Source organism: Siphateles boraxobius, unplaced genomic scaffold (assembly GCF_051911475.1).
Source record: "Siphateles boraxobius isolate OS27281-9 unplaced genomic scaffold, OSU_SipBor_1 321, whole genome shotgun sequence".
Classification (NCBI taxonomy): Eukaryota; Metazoa; Chordata; class Actinopteri; order Cypriniformes; family Leuciscidae; genus Siphateles; species Siphateles boraxobius.
In genome coordinates, this window is record NW_027508944.1 from 72,501 (window position 1) to 77,500 (window position 5,000).

The window sequence follows — 5,000 nt, forward strand, 5'->3', positions numbered from 1 at the left end:
AAGCTAAAACTGCTGCCAAAATTGGGCTATTTAAAAGGTTAGACCATTAGTGAAGAAAACTAAGAACAACTTTTGAAAAAACTCAAGCTCTTTCATGCTTTCTGAAGAATCTCAGAGACTTTTTAAGGCTTTTTGAAGAAGCTCAGGGACTCTTTTTTTTTTTTCTTAAAAAAGCTTACAACACCTAGTATTCCCATGCGGCCTCCCATCCAAGTACTAACCAGGCCTTATTTAAAAGCTTAGACCATTAGTGAAGAAGACTAAGAAGAACTTTTGAAAAAACTCAAACTCTTTCATGCTTTCTGAAGAATCTCAGAGACTTTTTAAGGCTTTTTGAAGCTCAGGCACTCTTTTTTTTTTTTTTAAAAGCTTACAGCACCTGGTATTCCCAGGCGGTCTCCCATCCAAGTACTAACCAGGCCCGACCCTGCTTAGCTTCCGAGATCAGACGAGATCGGGCGTGCCCAAGGTGGTATGGCCGTAAGCGAATACTGCTGCCAAAATTGGGCTATTTAAAAGGTTAGACCATTAGTGAAGAAAACTAAGGACAACTTTTGAAAAAACTCAAACTCTTTCATGCTTTCTGAAGAATCTCAGAGACTTTTTAAGGCTTTTTGAAGCTCAGGCACTCTTTTTTTTTTTTTTAAAAGCTTACAGCACCTGGTATTCCCAGGCGGTCTCCCATCCAAGTACTAACCAGGCCCGACCCTGCTTAGCTTCCGAGATCAGACGAGATCGGGCGTGCCCAAGGTGGTATGGCCGTAAGCGAATACTGCTGCCAAAATTGGGCTATTTAAAAGGTTAGACCATTAGTGAAGAAAACTAAGAACAACTTTTGAAAAAACTCAAAATCTTTCATGCTTTCTGAAGAATCTCAGAGACTTTTTAAGGCTTTTTGAAGCTCAGGCACTCTTTTTTTTTTTTTAAAAGCTTACAGCACCTGGTATTCCCAGGCGGTCTCCCATCCAAGTACTAACCAGGCCCGACCCTGCTTAGCTTCCGAGATCAGACGAGATCGGGCGTGCCCAAGGTGGTATGGCCGTAAGCTAAAACTGCTGCCAAAATTGGGCTATTTAAAAGGTTAGACCATTAGTGAAGAAAACTAAGAACAACTTTTGAAAAAACTCAAACTCTTTCATGCTTTCTGAAGAATCTCAGAGACTTTTTAAGGCTTTTTGAAGCTCAGGCACTCTTTTTTTTTTTTTAAAAAGCTTACAGCACCTGGTATTCCCAGGCGGTCTCCCATCCAAGTACTAACCAGGCCCGACCCTGCTTAGCTTCCGAGATCAGACGAGATCGGGCGTGCCCAAGGTGGTATGGCCGTAAGCGAAAACTGCTGCCAAAATTGGGCTATTTAAAAGGTTAGACCATTAGTGAAGAAAACTAAGAACAACTTTTGAAAAAACTCAAGCTCTTTCATGCTTTCTGAAGAATCTCAGAGACTTTTTAAGGCTTTTTGAAGAAGCTCAGGGACTCTTTTTTTTTTTTCTTAAAAAAGCTTACAACACCTAGTATTCCCATGCGGCCTCCCATCCAAGTACTAACCAGGCCTTATTTAAAAGCTTAGACCATTAGTGAAGAAGACTAAGAAGAACTTTTGAAAAAACTCAAACTCTTTCATGCTTTCTGAAGAATCTCAGAGACTTTTTAAGGCTTTTTGAAGCTCAGGCACTCTTTTTTTTTTTTTTTTTTTTTAAAAGCTTACAGCACCTGGTATTCCCAGGCGGTCTCCCATCCAAGTACTAACCAGGCCCGACCCTGCTTAGCTTCCGAGATCAGACGAGATCGGGCGTGCCCAAGGTGGTATGGCCGTAAGCTAAAACTGCTGCCAAAATTGGGCTATTTAAAAGGTTAGACCATTAGTGAAGAAAACTAAGAACAACTTTTGAAAAAACTCAAGCTCTTTCATGCTTTCTGAAGAATCTCAGAGACTTTTTAAGGCTTTTTGAAGAAGCTCAGGGACTCTTTTTTTTTTTTCTTAAAAAAGCTTACAACACCTAGTATTCCCATGCGGCCTCCCATCCAAGTACTAACCAGGCCTTATTTAAAAGCTTAGACCATTAGTGAAGAAGACTAAGAAGAACTTTTGAAAAAACTCAAACTCTTTCATGCTTTCTGAAGAATCTCAGAGACTTTTTAAGGCTTTTTGAAGCTCAGGCACTCTTTTTTTTTTTTTTAAAAGCTTACAGCACCTGGTATTCCCAGGCGGTCTCCCATCCAAGTACTAACCAGGCCCGACCCTGCTTAGCTTCCGAGATCAGACGAGATCGGGCGTGCCCAAGGTGGTATGGCCGTAAGCGAATACTGCTGCCAAAATTGGGCTATTTAAAAGGTTAGACCATTAGTGAAGAAAACTAAGGACAACTTTTGAAAAAACTCAAACTCTTTCATGCTTTCTGAAGAATCTCAGAGACTTTTTAAGGCTTTTTGAAGCTCAGGCACTCTTTTTTTTTTTTTTAAAAGCTTACAGCACCTGGTATTCCCAGGCGGTCTCCCATCCAAGTACTAACCAGGCCCGACCCTGCTTAGCTTCCGAGATCAGACGAGATCGGGCGTGCCCAAGGTGGTATGGCCGTAAGCGAATACTGCTGCCAAAATTGGGCTATTTAAAAGGTTAGACCATTAGTGAAGAAAACTAAGAACAACTTTTGAAAAAACTCAAAATCTTTCATGCTTTCTGAAGAATCTCAGAGACTTTTTAAGGCTTTTTGAAGCTCAGGCACTCTTTTTTTTTTTTTAAAAGCTTACAGCACCTGGTATTCCCAGGCGGTCTCCCATCCAAGTACTAACCAGGCCCGACCCTGCTTAGCTTCCGAGATCAGACGAGATCGGGCGTGCCCAAGGTGGTATGGCCGTAAGCGAAAACTGCTGCCAAAATTGGGCTATTTAAAAGGTTAGACCATTAGTGAAGAAAACTAAGAACAACTTTTGAAAAAACTCAAGCTCTTTCATGCTTTCTGAAGAATCTCAGAGACTTTTTAAGGCTTTTTGAAGAAGCTCAGGGACTCTTTTTTTTTTTTCTTAAAAAAGCTTACAACACCTAGTATTCCCATGCGGCCTCCCATCCAAGTACTAACCAGGCCTTATTTAAAAGCTTAGACCATTAGTGAAGAAGACTAAGAAGAACTTTTGAAAAAACTCAAACTCTTTCATGCTTTCTGAAGAATCTCAGAGACTTTTTAAGGCTTTTTGAAGCTCAGGCACTCTTTTTTTTTTTTTTAAAAGCTTACAGCACCTGGTATTCCCAGGCGGTCTCCCATCCAAGTACTAACCAGGCCCGACCCTGCTTAGCTTCCGAGATCAGACGAGATCGGGCGTGCCCAAGGTGGTATGGCCGTAAGCGAATAATGCTGCCAAAATTGGGCTATTTAAAAGGTTAGACCATTAGTGAAGAAAACTAAGAACAACTTTTGAAAAAACTCAAACTCTTTCATGCTTTCTGAAGAATCTCAGAGACTTTTTAAGGCTTTTTGAAGCTCAGGCACTCTTTTTTTTTTTTTTAAAAGCTTACAGCACCGGGTATTCCCAGGCGGTCTCCCATCCAAGTACTAACCAGGCCCGACCCTGCTTAGCTTCCGAGATCAGACGAGATCGGGCGTGCCCAAGGTGGTATGGCCGTAAGCGAAAACTGCTGCCAAAATTGGGCTATTTAAAAGGTTAGACCATTAGTGAAGAAAACTAAGAACAACTTTTGAAAAAACTCAAGCTCTTTCATGCTTTCTGAAGAATCTCAGAGACTTTTTAAGGCTTTTTGAAGAAGCTCAGGGACTCTTTTTTTTTTTTCTTAAAAAAGCTTACAACACCTAGTATTCCCATGCGGCCTCCCATCCAAGTACTAACCAGGCCTTATTTAAAAGCTTAGACCATTAGTGAAGAAGACTAAGAAGAACTTTTGAAAAAACTCAAACTCTTTCATGCTTTCTGAAGAATCTCAGAGACTTTTTAAGGCTTTTTGAAGCTCAGGCACTCTTTTTTTTTTTTTAAAAGCTTACAGCACCTGGTATTCCCAGGCGGTCTCCCATCCAAGTACTAACCAGGCCCGACCCTGCTTAGCTTCCGAGATCAGACGAGATCGGGCGTGCCCAAGGTGGTATGGCCGTAAGCTAAAACTGCTGCCAAAATTGGGCTATTTAAAAGGTTAGACCATTAGTGAAGAAAACTAAGAACAACTTTTGAAAAAACTCAAGCTCTTTCATGCTTTCTGAAGAATCTCAGAGACTTTTTAAGGCTTTTTGAAGAAGCTCAGGGACTCTTTTTTTTTTTTCTTAAAAAAGCTTACAACACCTAGTATTCCCATGCGGCCTCCCATCCAAGTACTAACCAGGCCTTATTTAAAAGCTTAGACCATTAGTGAAGAAGACTAAGAAGAACTTTTGAAAAAACTCAAACTCTTTCATGCTTTCTGAAGAATCTCAGAGACTTTTTAAGGCTTTTTGAAGCTCAGGCACTCTTTTTTTTTTTTTTTTTTTTTTAAAAGCTTACAGCACCTGGTATTCCCAGGCGGTCTCCCATCCAAGTACTAACCAGGCCCGACCCTGCTTAGCTTCCGAGATCAGACGAGATCGGGCGTGCCCAAGGTGGTATGGCCGTAAGCGAAAACTGCTGCCAAAATTGGGCTATTTAAAAGGTTAGACCATTAGTGAAGAAAACTAAGAACAACTTTTGAAAAAACTCAAACTCTTTCATGCTTTCTGAAGAATCTCAGAGACTTTTTAAGGGTTTTTGAAGAAGCTCAGGGACTCTTTTTTTTTTTTCTTAAAAAAGCTTACAACACCTAGTATTCCCATGCGGCCTCCCATCCAAGTACTAACCAGGCCTTATTTAAAAGCTTAGACCATTAGTGAAGAAGACTAAGAAGAACTTTTGAAAAAACTCAAACTCTTTCATGCTTTCTGAAGAATCTCAGAGACTTTTTAAGGCTTTTTGAAGCTCAGGCACTCTTTTTTTTTTTTTTTTTTTTTAAAAGCTTACAGCACCTGGTATTCCCAGGCGGTCTCCCA

The 5,000-nt window shown here is 40.6% G+C and overlaps 14 non-coding genes across 14 annotated transcripts in view; all 14 read right to left on the reverse strand.

Moving 5' to 3' along the window:
* LOC143701150 (5S ribosomal RNA) overlaps positions 1-4 on the reverse strand; it is a 119-nt gene extending 115 nt beyond the window's left edge. The window contains exon 1 of the ribosomal RNA XR_013189870.1: positions 1-4. This exon is cut by the window's left edge and continues 115 nt beyond it. This is a non-coding gene — a ribosomal RNA (5S ribosomal RNA).
* A 363-nt stretch (positions 5-367) lies between these two features.
* On the reverse strand, positions 368-486 carry LOC143701151 (5S ribosomal RNA). Its single transcript, XR_013189871.1, has one exon. It is a non-coding gene; the product is annotated as a 5S ribosomal RNA (ribosomal RNA).
* Positions 487-648: 162 nt separating this feature from the next.
* LOC143701152 (5S ribosomal RNA) lies at positions 649-767 on the reverse strand. Its single transcript, XR_013189872.1, has one exon. It is a non-coding gene; the product is annotated as a 5S ribosomal RNA (ribosomal RNA).
* Positions 768-928: 161 nt separating this feature from the next.
* Positions 929-1,047, reverse strand: LOC143701153 (5S ribosomal RNA). Its single transcript, XR_013189873.1, has one exon. It is a non-coding gene; the product is annotated as a 5S ribosomal RNA (ribosomal RNA).
* A 162-nt stretch (positions 1,048-1,209) lies between these two features.
* On the reverse strand, positions 1,210-1,328 carry LOC143701154 (5S ribosomal RNA). Its single transcript, XR_013189874.1, has one exon. It is a non-coding gene; the product is annotated as a 5S ribosomal RNA (ribosomal RNA).
* Positions 1,329-1,698: 370 nt separating this feature from the next.
* Positions 1,699-1,817, reverse strand: LOC143701155 (5S ribosomal RNA). The gene has a single exon (XR_013189875.1). It is a non-coding gene; the product is annotated as a 5S ribosomal RNA (ribosomal RNA).
* Positions 1,818-2,180: 363 nt separating this feature from the next.
* Positions 2,181-2,299, reverse strand: LOC143701156 (5S ribosomal RNA). The gene has a single exon (XR_013189876.1). It is a non-coding gene; the product is annotated as a 5S ribosomal RNA (ribosomal RNA).
* Positions 2,300-2,461: 162 nt separating this feature from the next.
* LOC143701157 (5S ribosomal RNA) lies at positions 2,462-2,580 on the reverse strand. Its single transcript, XR_013189877.1, has one exon. It is a non-coding gene; the product is annotated as a 5S ribosomal RNA (ribosomal RNA).
* A 161-nt stretch (positions 2,581-2,741) lies between these two features.
* On the reverse strand, positions 2,742-2,860 carry LOC143701158 (5S ribosomal RNA). Its single transcript, XR_013189878.1, has one exon. It is a non-coding gene; the product is annotated as a 5S ribosomal RNA (ribosomal RNA).
* A 363-nt stretch (positions 2,861-3,223) lies between these two features.
* On the reverse strand, positions 3,224-3,342 carry LOC143701160 (5S ribosomal RNA). The gene has a single exon (XR_013189881.1). It is a non-coding gene; the product is annotated as a 5S ribosomal RNA (ribosomal RNA).
* Positions 3,343-3,504: 162 nt separating this feature from the next.
* LOC143701287 (5S ribosomal RNA) lies at positions 3,505-3,623 on the reverse strand. Its single transcript, XR_013190004.1, has one exon. It is a non-coding gene; the product is annotated as a 5S ribosomal RNA (ribosomal RNA).
* A 362-nt stretch (positions 3,624-3,985) lies between these two features.
* LOC143701161 (5S ribosomal RNA) lies at positions 3,986-4,104 on the reverse strand. Its single transcript, XR_013189882.1, has one exon. It is a non-coding gene; the product is annotated as a 5S ribosomal RNA (ribosomal RNA).
* A 371-nt stretch (positions 4,105-4,475) lies between these two features.
* Positions 4,476-4,594, reverse strand: LOC143701162 (5S ribosomal RNA). Its single transcript, XR_013189883.1, has one exon. It is a non-coding gene; the product is annotated as a 5S ribosomal RNA (ribosomal RNA).
* A 370-nt stretch (positions 4,595-4,964) lies between these two features.
* The window catches only part of LOC143701163 (5S ribosomal RNA), a 119-nt gene continuing 83 nt past the window's right edge, over positions 4,965-5,000 (reverse strand). The window contains exon 1 of the ribosomal RNA XR_013189884.1: positions 4,965-5,000. This exon is cut by the window's right edge and continues 83 nt beyond it. This is a non-coding gene — a ribosomal RNA (5S ribosomal RNA).